The sequence below is a fragment of the Aythya ferina genome, assembly GCF_964211825.1.
Source record: "Aythya ferina genome assembly, chromosome: 5".
Taxonomy (NCBI): domain Eukaryota; kingdom Metazoa; phylum Chordata; class Aves; order Anseriformes; family Anatidae; genus Aythya; species Aythya ferina.
The window spans coordinates 15,625,105-15,641,635 of NC_140301.1; the positions used below are offsets into that span (position 1 = coordinate 15,625,105).

At 35.7% G+C, this 16,531-nt stretch overlaps 1 long non-coding RNA gene across 4 annotated transcripts in view; it reads left to right on the forward strand.

The window, feature by feature from the left end:
- Window positions 1-16,531, forward strand: part of LOC311437314 — a 487,226-nt gene that overhangs the window by 58,754 nt on the left and 411,941 nt on the right. For all 4 annotated transcript variants that reach the window (XR_014693400.1, XR_014693401.1, XR_014693402.1 and 1 more), the window contains exon 2: window positions 6,215-6,353. This is a non-coding gene — a long non-coding RNA (uncharacterized lncRNA). The remainder of the gene's footprint in view (window positions 1-6,214; window positions 6,354-16,531) is intronic.

Genomic DNA, 16,531 nt, shown 5'->3' on the forward strand with positions numbered 1-16,531 from the left:
TTACCAATGCCAATTAAGTATTTTTTGTCTCACTCATCTGGGATATATTCCACAGATGGATGACAAATTAATTTTAAAATCTTGGAGATTATCTATTCTATGTGCCGTATAAAACTCTTCTCTCCGGTATCTGAGCATGTGTATTGTAAAGGTGACTTTTAAAGAAGTCAATTCAATTCATTTTCCTATTTTGGGTCTATAGTAAGACTACCAAAAAAAACAAAACAAAACAAAAACATGCAGACAGTTATCTCTTCTAAGTACAGATAGGAACAAGTACTAAAAACACTTGTGGCTTCAAATCTGTACAGTGCCCCATATGCATAGGAAAAAAAAAAATACCTGCAGTTGCAATTAGTCTCTTCAGCTTGCTTTCTTTTTGGTTTTATTTTCAGGGGGAGGGAGGAGGGGAGCAGGGCAGGTTGTTTTTTCTTTTTCTTTCTTTTCTTCTTTTTCTTTAATTATGTCTTACATAAACCTTGTTTAGATATATTTCATATCAGTATTTTAAAGTATTTTATGGTTATGGACCAGTTGTCTAAAAATCCATAAATTTATTTGATATAGTTAAACTTGAGAAATAAAAGTATGTTGAGGGCATAAAGATTAACACAGTCTGTCAAACATAGCCTGAGTGACATGAAATAACTGAGCCTAACTAAGGGCTTTTAGCACTTTTCATATTTCACCACTGTAATACTTAAGATCACATTATCTTCTTTTTTACTATCTTATAAATAGCTGTCATGTCCTATAATACATGGCATGTTTTTAGAGTTAGGCATTAACTTAAATGCTTTGACAAATCAGAATCTTAGTCTGTGCATGGAGAATGCACATGGAAAATCTTAGTTCTGTCAATACGAACAAGTTCAGTTCAGAGAAAAACTCTGTATTCTACGCAGCATTCCAGAGTGGAGATAGTTGAACATATCTCATTCTTCTCACTTGTACATTTTCTCCACTGTAATTTATGTGTATCTGTTAAGTGAAATGAAGATAATATTAGCAGGAGGTGTCTGTTACATAGAGTAAATACTAATAATTTCCTGTTTTCTACATTTGTATCTGAAGTGTTCAGTAATAGTAATGCAATGTTCTTCATTATTTTCCATATAATACTCAATTTGTTCCTTGTTCTTGTCACAATTACCAGTTGGCTGATTTGTTAAGTTAGTGTGAGGGACGATTGTGGGATTGAAGCAGCTTTTATTTCCTCATGGAGGATGCGATGAACGGTATACAACAAATCTTTTGCTTGATCAGTCTTGACTTCAAGAGATTTGTACAGTCAACTGCTCTATTGGTACTCTAAATTGTTTTTTTATCGTCATTGTTTCTTCTCTTGAATCTTCATGACCAAAGACCTCAGTCCATAAGAGGTTATCTTTAAATACATATTCAAGTCACTGTTTGAAACCCTAACTCATCTTCTGTTCAAATTGGAAAAGTTCTGCAGAATACACTATTCACACAATCTTGAAACTGTGAAGAAATCTCAAGGTTAACATTTTGGAGCAGGCTGTTTGTTTTTGTTTTTGTTTTTCCACTTTTCAGTTTGAAAGAGGATTCTCTGAAATATTTAAATTGTCAGCTTATGCTAGTCCAAAACCAGAAGAGAATAATCTCAGTTGTAATTCACGATGCTTGTAAGACTAATTATAGGTAAGATTTAATGCAAGCATTCAAACCAAGTATTGGTCTTAAGTGTATTTATTTATCATTCATTCAGGACAGTAAAGATTAAATACAAATGAAAACCTTAAGTTTGCATCATCCTTCCAAAAGACCTATGATACCTTCTCAGTTCTGCACGTTGAAATTTCCCTCTTCCTTTACTTCTATAACTGTAAATTACTGTTTAGAGATAAGCCCAGAGCTATAGATGATGCAGTAAAAGTTTGTATTTATGACATTTTCAAGTTTATTTTGCAAAAGCTACTGAGGTAGAAAAATTAACTGGAGGCAAATTCTGAATCCTGAACTCTGAACTTTCTGATCTTCTGTTCTATAGATTTAGATGATTCTGAAAGATTCAGGCCAAAAAGAAGATAAAATCACACACAAAATTAAAGTTATAATTTCCTGTTTACTATAAGATAATGACACAGTGGTGACTGAGCTGTTTTCCTAACTTGTAAAAAAAAATGAGCAGTGTAAGCCATAGAATGTTTTTCTGTGCACGTTTATTAAATTCAGACTTCAAAACAATTGCTAGAAATTAATCACAGAAACAGAGCACAGATATGAAAGAGTTCCAGAATGCTTTCTACCCAGGATCATTATTCCTATGTCTATAAAGTCAATTACTTATTGTAGACTCTTGTCAGATGACATCTTCCCACATTTATTCATTAGTCTTTATCTCCTAATTACCTGAATGGCAGCAAAATTAATTTGCATGAGTGAATCCTACCATGCTCTAAATCAACTAGAACAGTAACTCTGTTATAGTATGCTTCTGAACTAATTATTGCAATTAGCTTCCTAAAAATGTGTCCTTTATGCAAGTAGGTACAGAATTTTTTGGTATCAGAAAAAATAAATTAAAGTTGGGAACCTCAGAGTCATTTCAACTGCACAGAGGGCAAATGAAAGGAAGCAGAAATGTCTGAAGTGTTCAGTCTCCTATATTGCTTAGCCTTTTAGGATGAAAACCTTTAATTTGAAGGCACCACAGTGCTTAGGAAATACTCTGAAGTAATGTCACCAAATATCTCTGAAGTGGTGCAGCACAGGACTTATCCTTAAGAGTGAGCAAGTCTACCAGAAGGATCTTAATTTATCAACAGGATATCTTTGTGTAGAAAATGAAGTTTATGATCTGTTTTGGGGAAAATCTTAACATAAATCAGAAGAAGAAATCAACATCTTGAATCCATGCACCTTCTTTGCATGCTGCTGTGTAATGCACACAAATGTGGAAAGTCAAACAATATCTTAGATTTCAGCTGGAAAAACTAAAAAAGGGGAATTAAACAGTTTGGAAAGTATGTAACAGTTTTCTATGTTTCCACTTCATGTAGAGAATTCCTCTGTGATGCAATTAGATTCTTCACTATGGCTATTACTTTTGACATTTCACATTTTGCAGTATTATTATATAGCTCTGAAGAACCTGTAGGTCGTTTTTATGCCAAATACATCTCTACAGACTCTTCGTGGAGTTTAGGGGAATTTGATTATTACGTTTGAATCATATCAGAGAGGAAATAAGATAGAAGTCTAACTAGAAAGTGCTGCTCTGGGCTAATGGCTCAAGGTGTAATCATTTTTTGATACTTATAAATTAGAATTATTAGATTTCTCATCTTTACATCTCTTCTTGATTAAGTCCATGAATCTCTATGGCTATCTCTACAGTACTTTACAGTACTGTCTGTGATGAAAATGTTTTAAGAAAAAGATGGTTTGAATACTCATGGCTTATTACAGTGTATTTTAAATTCTGCAGCACACAATTTCAGAAAATCTTTAAAAAATACTAGTATTCCTGCAACAAGTCTCTAGCAAATATTTTTGCACTTTTGTGTAGAACTTGTTATCTCAGAAATTCACAGCACATTAATTAAGCTTAACAACATTCTACTGAGTCAAATAAATATTTTCATATGCAGTAAAATATTTTTACATGAGGCTGATACAATCAGATTCCTCCAGTGGGTCAATAATGAGGCTGAATATAAGCACGGTGAAGTTCACATTCTCAGTGTCTTTGCATAATTCTCTCCTGTTTTAATACTGTGGAAGCATTTTTACATCATAGGAAAACAAATGAGACTTTATTCCATCCTAGAAATGCAAAAAAGTCACAGTGAATTTGTACTGGGCTGCAGCTGCAGAGGCTCCTGCCAGGAGTGCTTGGTAATACATAAATTGTCTCCAGCCTGAGAGATTTAAAGAGACATTAACAGCCCAGTCACTATGTAGAATTTTAGATTAGTCCAAAGATGCAAAAGAAAATTTGAAATTCCAAACAAAGAAGGGTGATCTGGGTAAAAAAAAAAAAAAAAAAAAAAAAAAAAAAAGAGAGAGAGAATAATGTTAGAGAATATATGAGGAAATACATTGAGAAATTAATTTCAGAAATTTAAACTGGAAACAAAATCATTTAGTCGATATTTTAATAGTCGATATTTGAACCAGATACAATGAAAACTTTACACCTGTGCTACGTGTGTACAAATGTCTACATATTTTTTAGGCAAAATCCTAAACTGTTCAGGTATGTGCAAATGAACCAGGAAATAAAAGGGTATTTCTGAACTCTTCCTGCAGTCGAATAGGCTGCCTGAAACCTGTGATTTTAAACAAGGTGTTCAGCATATGAAAAGTATTCTCTGGCATTAACAATTGTTAGATTAAATTTAGACATGTGCAGTGATCACCTGAAATTTTAATCTTTTATAATGTCAGTGGCATTTACTGACTTCTTTCAAGGAGTGATAAATCTGGCTTGAAATTAATGATCAAATATTATTTGCTGGTGTTACAGGGTCTCACAGTATATAGTGCCTAATAGAACATCCCTTCTGTCTAATAAAAAAAATCTGCATAAATTGATCGAATTCTTTTTGAAACTTATAAATTGAAAGAGTGCTGAAAGTACAGCAGTTTTGGTGTTTCCTAATGATTTGCTTAAATTATTGAGGGTTTGAAAACCACTGCTGAAATGTGGTTGGTGGTTTTTGTTTGTTTTGTTTATTTGTTTGTTTCTACTGGCCTTTATGATTAATTACTAAATAAACTCAACATAATTAGCTTCTTTAGCAAGTGAACAAGCTTTCTGTTCTTATTGTTGCCATTTAAATAGTCCTTTTTGATCATGGTTTTTGAGTGCCTCCAACAGAAATACATCATGGCTTCTCAGACTCCAGTGCTGTTGCAATCCATTTCCTTGGACTTGGGGAAGGTTATTCAAACAACAGGAAGTTGAATAAGTTTTTTTTTTTTTTTTTTTTTTTTTTTTTTTACTAACTGATAGAAACTAGTTGGAAGTTGTCTACATACTACAAAACACACTGCACTGGGGGCTTACTTTTAGCTAAATGTTTGTAAACCGTGCAAGTAGAGAGCAATGTCTATAAATGCTTTGCTTGTAGCACTATGAAATACTTTACTGTAAATATACTGGGTTGGTTGACCTCTCCTGCTTCAGAAAAGAGAAAACGTTCTCTGATTCTGAAGATGCACTGCAAAAATTGCAGCAGTTCAGAAACTGCTGAGAATGTCTCACTGTTTTGCCTGTCCTAATTGGAGCAGCCACTTTTCAGAAAATTCAGCCACTCTTCCTGTCTCTCAATATCACAGGAGCTTTATTTTGAAACATATTCTCTACTGAGACAGGCACTTGCTGTTCCTATTGTCAGTTCTCATGTTAAATATTTGAGGGAATAAGGTGTGTGGGAAAATTCATTGGGAATTCATTCCCCAATTCCAATAATTTTGTCCCTTCTGGGCTATCTATCTATGTACATCTTCAGCTTACTGCCATTTGTTATTGCTGGAATGAGCCTAAGATGGATACAGAGGAGTGTAAGAAGGCAAAAGCATGGAAGAAAAAAAGAAAGAAAAAAAAAAAAAGCAGACTAATGAGGAGAAAGAAATTGAGACTGTGCAACAGAGACAAAACCAATAAATATTGAGCCTAAAAATGTGGTTTTCACAGTCCAACCATACAAGCAACACAGTATGTGGATGCTAAAATTGATCTATAACTTAAGTCTGACTTTGTTAGTAAATGGAAACAGTAATTTGAATCCTTAATTTCTGAACTTTGTCTTTCTTTCAAATACTTAATCTCCTTTAGTTTCCCACTTCTTTCTAACTAAAAAGTGCTTTCTCACTCCAAGCCTGTCTGAAATTAGCTGGTAGGTAAGTATTTAGTAGATAATACATAATGTGGTTCAACAGGCACCATGACAAAAGCTCTTTTGGCTAGGGGAATATTAAGATGGCGGACTTCTCTGTTGTCCCCAAGCAGCAGGAGTTTCAGTGACAAGCCCAGTTCTAGAGGGAATGCATCTTACCTTGTTAGAGGGAGAGAGAGCACTGAAGTGGGAAACATCTATAGTCAGATTTGACAGCAGTTTTTTTTTTTTTTTTTTTTTTTTTTTTTTCAAAATTAGCTAGTTTCTCATGGGCCTCAGCCAAAAGCTCTTTTGTCCTGTAACAAGCAGAGACATGACCTCTGTCTTGCTCTGTTTTTGTCTAGAGAAAGAAGATTATGCTTTCAGCATCACTGCAAAGACAAGATGAAGTGCCGTGTCTCAAGGAGGAGTGAGCAGTGCAAGCTATACCTTGAACAGCCTGCTGCTGTTATTGTTGCTGCTGTTGTCAGACTACCTGCCTTGGTAAGTAGAAAGGCCTTCATGGCAAAAAACGACTGGTATTCATTAAGCAGTCATGATCATGAACCTGTACTGTTGCTGAGATTCTAAGTGACATTCAGAAAACACAAAACATTACTGAAGAACATCTTAGTATGACTGTCATGCTGTTACTGCATTAGAGGATTCATACTTCAAACTTGTCCAAAAGCCTGCACAGAGAGGCTGAATTGATAAATCTGTTGCTCTCATTTATTCTAGTGTTCGTCCCTACATCATACATCACTCCATCTCTAAGTTTACATCCTTTTCTGCTTCAGTCTCTCCATGTTTCAATGCCTTGCACATTTTGCAAGTTATTTCCTTGTTGTGAATATAAATGTCTTCACCTAAATATGGAAAGATTGAAAAAATGTCTTCATTTTAGGAAAAGCAAAGAGTGTTAGGATTCAACAATTTATAAGCTGGAGAATATTAAAATATAGCTCTATGGATCTCTAATATGTTCTTACTGGAATCTGGAAATCTAGTGGTGAGCTCTGACAGTGTTACTGCATATACACATATGTACCCTAAAAGTGAAGTTAGGGTTACCTAACTTAACTTCTTTCTAACCATTAGAAAAAAAAATCAGACAGACAAGCAACAAAAATGAGTAAAATATTTGTTTTAAAGTGGAAATTTTGAAAGATATACAAAACAATGGTATGAAATGGGACATCCAGAATACTATTTTCCTTATACATCTCACATGTACAAGCAAACGTAATAGATAGCACATCCTAAGTTCATATCATATTGTCATTCACAGAACTGTATTTGTATGCACAGATGCTAAAATTCCTTGAAAGTGAATCAGCAACAAACCCAGTAAACAGTTTTCTTGTTATTCAGTCCTTTACATTGTCCACTGGACCATGCTGACTTCTTGATGTTTATTCAAGTAGCTAAGGACCTTTCTATGATGAGAATGCTGTTTGCCTTAAGCCCATTCCAGTAAATATGTAACATCTCTTCTAGCTGCAGACAAGCCTACAAAATAATTTTAAATGATTAATAGCACTAGTAGAAGTGACATTGCTTTGCCAAAGGGATGGCAATTCTTCTGTGTTGTCTGCAAAAAAAAAAAAAAAAAAAATCTCTTTTTAACAGTATCATAAGTGCTAATTGTTTTCCTGCCATCACACATGCACAAACACACATTTCTGCAGAGTTTATGGGCTCAATTGGGCAGGAGAAAACATTCCTATCAGACAATGGCGTTTTGAAGATGGGATAGCCTACTTAATTCTTCACATGCAGCAGAGTTTGACACCACCTTTGGAAGCACTGTAAGACAATTTAAAATGAAGGTAATCTTTCAACAGCTTGAAAGGTTTCTTTTTTCCTTGAAACAGACTATGTACAAAGAGGTAATGACAAAAAGAATTAATTTGAAATCCTTCTAAAATATCATCAGTTTAGCTATCCAAAATATGCAATTTCAGAAAATGTGAAAGGTAGTTATCCTGCTGCAAAAGCAATTTAAATAGCATACTAGAAGGCATTCAAGTGCATATATTTCTCTAATTTGTCAGTGCATTATATATACATACAAGTTTGTTTGTTTGTTTTCCTGAGGAAAACTATGTTGTTTAGGTTGACAGCAAAAAATTGTCCATTAAGTATTTCGTATCTTTGAGAACTTGGTTTTGGTTTTAGATGTTTTTAATGTTTTAATGAGAAGTAGTGTGTTTCGTTTTGTGTAAGAGAGATAAGGAAACTCTTACGGTTTCAAATGGTACTGTCTTTCCTTCCCTCTTACCCTTGTCGTCTATTTATTCAAAAATGCAGATGGAATCATCTGTTTAGCTGTTACGGTCAAGATCTTTAAAAAAGATTAGACTACTTTCTCATTAGTTAGAAATCGTTATTTATTAATGCAGTCTTAAGCAGTCTCAGATGGCAGCAAGGATAGACTCTCAACTAAATATTTATCTTAAATCTAATGAAAACAGCAAAGTACAAAAATAATTTCTGTAAGTGCATTATCCTTCTTGAATCAAATACGGGGTGGCTACCTAGGGGACTAAACAATATGTCAAAGGCTGGGGTCTCTCCCTAATTTTTATTTAATGGAAAGGTAAAAAATAAAAATAAATAAAATCTGTAAAAAGACCTTGAAAAGAGGGCTAAAAATACTGATGCAGGCAAAGGTAATGATGTGTATTATGTTTTAGTGGGATTAGGGTATTGAAATATTATCTCGAAATGCTTCATTGTAAACATCACAGAAAATAATTTCTGCTGCAGGTTTTATTTATTTATTTTATTTATTTTTAGTGGAAAAGACTGTTCTGAATAGTGGAGTTAATAAGCAGGTACAAAGAGCTGGGTTTGCTAGCACAGCGTTATATGGACAGACTAACAAGGGAAGTTCAAAAAAAGGACAAATGCATACATCTTTCACAGATGGGGGAGAGGGGGTCTGTAGCAGAGAAAAGAGTAAACTTCCTCTGTATGTGCATTTGCTAAGCTGTCTTCAAATACAGTATGCAAACTGCTGCTTTGAGTTTACATGGGAAGTGTGTGCCAACTGACCTCAAAGATCTGAAGCCCTCTCAGCTGCTAAGGAAGCTCTGAGGGTAGTTCCCCAGGTATAAATCAGGTAGTGGTAACAGCAACGTGATCTGGGCTAAGTGAAAGGCATTGCTGTATGAAGGAATCCAAAATTAATTCAGGCATCGTCCTCCAAATCCCAGTCTGGTGCACATCCAAAATCCTGATTCTGGAGGAATTCCACTCAACAAAATCCCTGTCCCGAACAGAGCCATCCTCATAAAACTGTTCTTCACTGGTGCTATCAATAGCAATTTCTATCTGACTTCAACCATTTTCCTCTCTGCTTTGGTTCCACCACTGATGGTTCCTCGACCAGTCTAACTGGTGCCTCCATGGAAACCATCAGTCTGAAAAGACCTCTTTGTAGGCCCTTTCACAAAACTAGAGTTAGCACATCCAGACCAAAAATCACAAAGCCACAGGTCAGATTTTTGTCTTTATTAATATCAGCTTTGACCATTTTTGGCACAAGTTCTCTCTTTAGAAAACCAAGCTCCATCAAAAACAAAGTCAATTTCTGTATTCTTAGGGTGACCTATCATTTCTATGTTCATAAGACACTTTAAAAGCTTAAGGTTTTAAAGGGGCTTTAGTACTTAAGCACCTTTTAATCCGTAAAGCAATTTATGCACAAACATCTTTAAGGAGATAAAAATGGCTTTGTTTCTTAAATGCCACATGTTTAAGCTTTCTCACTCTTAAATCTTTTAAAGTGGTTTATGTATTAAAACCACTAACACCAGTATTGCTGCCAAATCAGCCTTGGACGTACCCCTTGTACTTCGTATCTGTTTCTCTACCTGTAAAATGGGAGTAGGAACATTGCAAGTATTGTATTGTGTAAGTGGTTACTGCCAGTGCATGAATTTAAATATGGAAAAATAAAATAAAATACCTAGCAGCTTTATTAAACACCAGAATATTAGTGGTCAACTGATTGGTGCTAAATCGGTGCATGTATACAGCATTAGAAACCATTTTCCAGCAACAGAGAAATGAATTCAGTAATGTAAAATAAAATAGTCTCTTGCCTGGTACAAAGAAATGCTAATTGTTGTCAATACTGTTAAACAAAGTTTCCTGGATTATGTATATACCTACATTTTGAAAGACAGGATCACATTTACATGTACTCTCTTGAAAGATCTTTTGCAGCTCTAGCCCTGCTTTTCCTTTATTCTTTTCCTGCATGAAACCACATAGCTGTTTCAGATAGTTGTCTGTCCTTCCTGTGAGAAATGATGAAGACATAAGAATGTTGTCCTTAACACAGGAACTTATCACGGGTATATGCAAAGGTCAATAGCATTATTTTTGGAAACAGATTAATATATGTGTCTGAATGTTTTGGAGTGTTTTTTTTTTTTTCGCCTAGAAAAGTTTACTAGAACTTGTGTTGCAAAGTAAAGGGACAAAGAGCTCATTTTTTAAGGTTATGCATAGAGTAAGAGATGTCAATTCATGGAGAAAGATTGACACTTTATTCAACAACCTTTTGAGAAAGAGGGAGAGTCTACAGGTGGTGTAATGCTGAGAGACAGATGAAGTGACTTTAGGTAATCAAAGTAAAAATTGCTGCCTGACAGAATCCCAGCAGCAAGACCCTTGTTTTCTGAGATACCTGATGAGTTTTTACAGGGTTATAGTGTTTGAGTTTTATGTTGTATGATATTCACCAAGTGACAGGGTGACCCTCTTCTCCCCCAGTATGTTAGCACTTCTCCGTGGCAAAGTAATTCTGTTGCTGTCTTATCAGAGATGAACTCATGAATCAGTGATGTGGGCAGGGGTGGCACTCCAGATAGCACTCTGTCAAATCTATAACTCCTTTAAAGAAGACTGTTTTTCTGCTTCCAGAAGTTATTACTACATCACAATCAGGCAATTTCATTCTGTAATACTGGGTGGCCTGGATTTGAGTATTAAAAGCAGAAGAGCTACTTTGGATCAGATGACCCAAAATTTGGCAGTGAGTCCCCCCTATTTTCACCTGCTCTTTCTAGTTTGTAGTGATCACTACTCCAGTGAACACTGTGTTTTCTTAAAGTTTTCTTTCTTTTCTAACCTTTAATCCTATCTAGCAGAAGTTATCAAAAAGTTTTAAGAGAGAACAAAATGACTATTTTTGTTGCCATATCTTTTCTTAACCATGGATTCAGTTGCAGTTTGTAAATTTTCAATAATTAAGCCACGCCATGTCCATGAAAGGTCATTCTAAACATACAGCTTTCAACTCTTTCATGCTTAAAACTCAGATAGGTCAATAAATCCTCATGGACTCACTTGTGCAAGAGTAATCAGCAACATATAGTGAATTGCTCAGTCACATGCTATGAATCAGTGTATACACACACAATGAATAGGTGAAGATTATTAGGTTTGAGGACAGATACATTCTAGTATTTGATACACCTACTCATGACAGGAAATTGCTGATTTTAAATAAATTACGTACTTTGTCTTACACCAAAGAGCAAGTGAATTGTATCTCTGAATGCACAGAAAGGTGTCCTGAATCCTGAGCCATTGCCATGCCCAGTAGACTAAAGTCCATTTGATTGCTGTTCTGGGTTCCTCCAGTAACTCTGTCAAGCTGAGTTTCTTCTTGAGCTCAAGCTGTTCTTAGCTTTCAAGAACATCTCACAGCAAGATTAATCCAACCTTGGTCTACTTTTAACTGTTCTTTTAGTAAGATTAAGCATATCAGAAAGAGGTGCAAAATAAACTCTCAATGTGTTTTCAGGGCAAAATCAAGCACATCTGAAGTACACCTTGAGTATCATAATACATACTTGCCAGGTTGAGAATTATTCACTGCTGATATAAAATAATTGGAATTAAAAAGCCACAAAGGATCTCTGCAATAGGTTAGTCATTTCTCCGCAGTGATTACAAACTAGGTTTCTTCCTTGCCATAGGAAATGAAAAGAGAATGAGGGTTCACCACTTTCCTAAAAGCATGAGGAAGAAAAAGAAAAGGAAAACAAAACGAAACAACCCTACATCTTGTACTGTGTAAGTTTAAAGTATGTTATGAGCTATCTAGAAAAAATAGGGAAAATGAACTTCTCTAACATAGGGGATTTAATGAGCGCAACAGCATCCATATTAAATGAGTCATTTGTGAGAAAGTCTATTAGAAAGTGGAGCACTGAATACCTGTTGCTGTTGTTTCAGTACAGAAGGTTTGTTCAGAAGGATTCACCCTTAAAGGACTTCATGCTAAAGGTTAGCCCTTGAGTTTAATACAGGCTATGTTCTTTCAAGGGGCAGTGTGGCCAGTATTTTGCAAATACTGTAGTTTATGGGCCTTGGCTTTTAAAGGCTATGGCAGGTGTGACAGCAAGGATACAAACTGCCTATACACTGCTGTCTGTCAAGAGAAAGGGTGGACTTTGTCCCAAAAGGTGAGTGACATGAGCTGATACAGGTTAGCAAGCAGTTTACAACTGCAACTGGAAGCAATCAGAAGATTGAAATGCAGCTATCACCTCTGTCAGCAGTACCCTTCAGAAAGCCAAGCTTATCGCAGCTTTCTCAGTCTGGATTTCTGAAAGGAGTATCTCCCTGGGGTGAATATCCTTTGCTAATGCAAAGAGATGCCTTTGGGGTTGCCTGTGACCCTAAGGCTTTATTCTGTTTTCATTCTAGCACACCATCAAACCCCATGAAATATTTATAAATGCAGAAACTTCCAAATGATGTTCTATTTATAACAGTAATAAAATGACATCTCTCTAAGTACATTTCCTCTAAATTTTTAAGTCGTGTCATACACCCGGGCTAAGATGATAAATTAAAGAGTACTCCACAACTCATGGGAAACAATGAATATTGTTCAGCTGAATAACAGTTCCGATTCCTTATCACTTCTTAAAACATTTCCTTCCCCCTTCAATTATTTTAGCACACTTCCCTGCAAGTAGGATCATGTTTGGCTCATATTTAGGTTTTTACTCTTTCACTGTGGTAGTTCAAACCTTTTACCATTCAGCTTAGTGTCTTTGTGCCTTTGTTCTACATACGTGTACATGTAATGACTCTATAAACATGATTCAATTATTTTCTGTAAAAATGCAAAGAATAATGCATAGTTTTTTGAGTTTGGAAAGCTTCATAACTTCTGAAAAACAGGGTAGTGAAACCATTGGAAAGGGGCCCAGTTTCAGTAGAAGCTATGTACCACTAGAGACTAAACTAAACCTCTAGATCAAGTCATCAGCATTTAAAACATGCTGGAAGGAAGAAGTGAAGGCGGCACCTTTTATTTGTTGCCTGATTTACACTAGATGTCAAAGTATATATGATAGTGTTCCAAGTCAACCCAAAGCAGGAAGGAATCTTGATAAAGGTTATGCTACTATAATTCATCCATGCAGAACAGCTTCTGCAGGGCAGGCTGCTTGTTGACTTCTGCTTTTGAGATGAACCTTCCCTCTCACAGACCTACAGGAGCTTGTGGCTCTGGTGCTTATCGACCTTTGCTGAGGTCTTTTGGAGGCCAGGTGATACTGCTGAAGCAGAGATTACCATCTGTTAATAGTAAATCTGTCTTTCTTTTTGGATTGCCAAGACACATGCCAATTTATGAATCTGAAGTAGTTGTTTGAACTACTGAACTGGAAAACCAAAATTGTTTCCAGTTACAAATCCCAACATTGTCTCAGGTGGGAACGGTCACAATTTACCAGCAAAGATACCAGAGGGAAGAGTGAGAGAATATGCACTGTTAAATACAACATGTTTTTTATTGTACATCAGATGCAATCATAAATCTATTAGCTCTAATCTACTTTTATTATCTGAGAGAAGGAGCACAGTGACAAGCTCTCGGCAGAGCCTGGATCATTAAACTTTACAATATATTTACAAATACCACTAAAGAGGTGATTCTCAAGAACATCATAACCAAGAAAGAAAAGACTCTTTGATATGCCTGTGATGATTAACATTCTGCATGATGATGCAGATAACTCTAGTTAGGTTTTTTGTCATCGTCCAAGTCGAGGAGACCCTACCACTGTAGGAGTAACATTTACAATTGACTAAGGATTGTAACTCTACAGGGAATCTTGTTTGAAAGTGTTGATGTTCAAGCATCCATACTGTTAAATGAAGAAAATGGGAAGTGACTGTTCTCCATGAAATCATGTAGTTTAAGAGAAAGCCTCAAAATTTTGCCCATCACTGTTCACCCCTTGCTTGCAGTGCACACAGAAGTGTATCAGTAACTAACAAAAAGCTTCAGCGATGAAAGAGAGATGTGAATTAAGCACAGGATTACTTGTCATTTTCTGTCGGTACACAAGACATGCTGACAGAAGTAATTCTCCAGGGTCATCAAGCCCCACTGAAAAGCTGGGGAATCTTTTAGCCTCATTTTTAGAGGTCAGTAATAAGTTTTGTTTGAGAACATCTATAACAAGGCCAGTATTGGGAAAAGAAAAAGTCTGACATGACATACACCTTTATAAACATCATTGAATTATGTCTGATTGTCTCAATTTCATCTCACAAGGACTGTATAGTCACTAACACATGTCTCTTACAGTAATTTTATTCACAGGCAGAAGCAAGCAGTAGTCAAAGTGCCAAACAGTGCATTTACTTTGCTTTTCCTCTGCCAGCTTTCCATGCCAGGACAAACCCTTTTGAACTCAGTGACAGGAAAGTAAATAAATGGAAATTGGTCCCTAACAAAGCCACTGTCATCCCTCCTAATAAACCGCAGACCTCTGTACAAACTTGCAGAAACAAGAGCTTTCCCCTGGCTGTTCAACGGCTGACTTTACACAGGGTTAAACACAAAATGCTGTGAATGTTCATCAATTTCATGCCAGCCTTCATTCTAATTTGTGTTTATGTGGCTTAGTAACTACTGGACCTCTCTTTGGTTTTAGCTCAGAGTCTGACATGAGCCCAAGCTAAATAGCTCTACTTTGTCAGATATGCAAAATGCAAAAGTGGGATTTGCTGAGATCAGTAAATATCTCAAAATCAGCTGACCATGCCCTTTGTGGCCTAGAAGTTCAGTAATGAGACTACTAAAATTATCACTCACAGTTGGCTCTTCTTTCCAATGTATACGGGTATTTGAACGTGAATACTACCTCTGAAGCATATTATGAAGCCAGTTCTTTGAGGATGGTTTTGGAGAAAGTGCACTATTTTGTACTTATTACTCAAAAAAGGTCATTGAGGTTGTCTTTCTTACCTGATACAACATACCAACCTAGTGGGGGCTGTGCATTTCTAGCATCAGTGTAGATTTTATTCGTATCTGACTTCCTTTGTGAGAGTAATAGACACTGGAAACCTTTTGTAGTCTTGTGCTTCTCTTTCAAAATATTGTTCGAACTTGAAGTAGATGAAGGAATTCTTTAAAAATAATCTCCAAGTGCTCTAAGTACCTTCTCAATGGTTAGAATTAGCTGTTGTGAGCCTTCATATTTTGAGAGGTTTCTTTCAGCCAGAACTAAATTCAGGTCAATCCTGTGAATAATTTTCAGAACAACTACAATAATACTTCTAGGGAATTTACTATCCACTGGTATTTGTCCAGTGCTACTTGCAAAGATCCCAGTTTGTGCTTATTACTAATTCCCAGTTTGTGCTTATTACTGAGAGCCTACCAAATTTAGTATAATGTTTTCACCACTGGTACTGACAGCTCCTGCTGAAATCCAACAGGAATCACTCAGTAGTTCACATTCAACATTTCTGAAATCAGAGCTTTACTCTGGAAAAGCAAAGTGCTACACCTACACACTTCCTTTACCTAGTGATTGTTGCCTATGCAACGTACATAGAATAAGCTTTCAGCAGCAGTGAATACTTTTTCCAGTGAATTATCACATTCATTTTATTAATGGAAAATTCTGCTAAAGAAACTTGTCCTTTCTGACCTCATGCAGAGTGTAATGTGCTAGTCCTACTTGGGTTAACGGAAATTCTTAAGCTTTGTCCTGTGTTTATTAATGCTAATGAAATTCAACAAATGGCTGTTTTCAGAGAAAGCAGTGAAAGCAGAGGAGAGGAGAGGGTAATGGCAGCAATGAATCTGTAATTATTTGTAGAAATAGAGAGTTCTTACACAAGAAAGAATTCTTACGTAAAGACAATATTAACAGACATGGCAAGACTACATGCAAAGTTTTTTTTCACAACTGTGTAAGGAAGAAAGGGGATTAAAAGAGGAATTAGCAAGAGCTGAAACATCTGCTATTCATGAGTTAAGAGCATTAAGAGAGTCAGTACATTATCTGTGCTACCACCAATCTTTAATGTAATGAATAGAAACTTTATCTCATTAAATATCAAGGAAGAGGCTTTCTATCTCTAGTTTAATCTGTATACTGTAATAATGCAGCTATTTTAACAAGATATTAAAGAAGGAATTCAGTAAAAATTAAATTTTTAAATGTGAAATTAAAGTACAATACTGGCTGTGCTGAAATAGTAAGTAAAATAGGAAGATAAAAAGTATAAACTAGATAAAATAGAGATTTAAGCCTGCCTTATTCTTTGCTAGAAATACAAAGGGGTGTGTAGTAAATTGCAAAACCTGGGTAGTGAATAAAACCTGGTGGAATAAGATATCC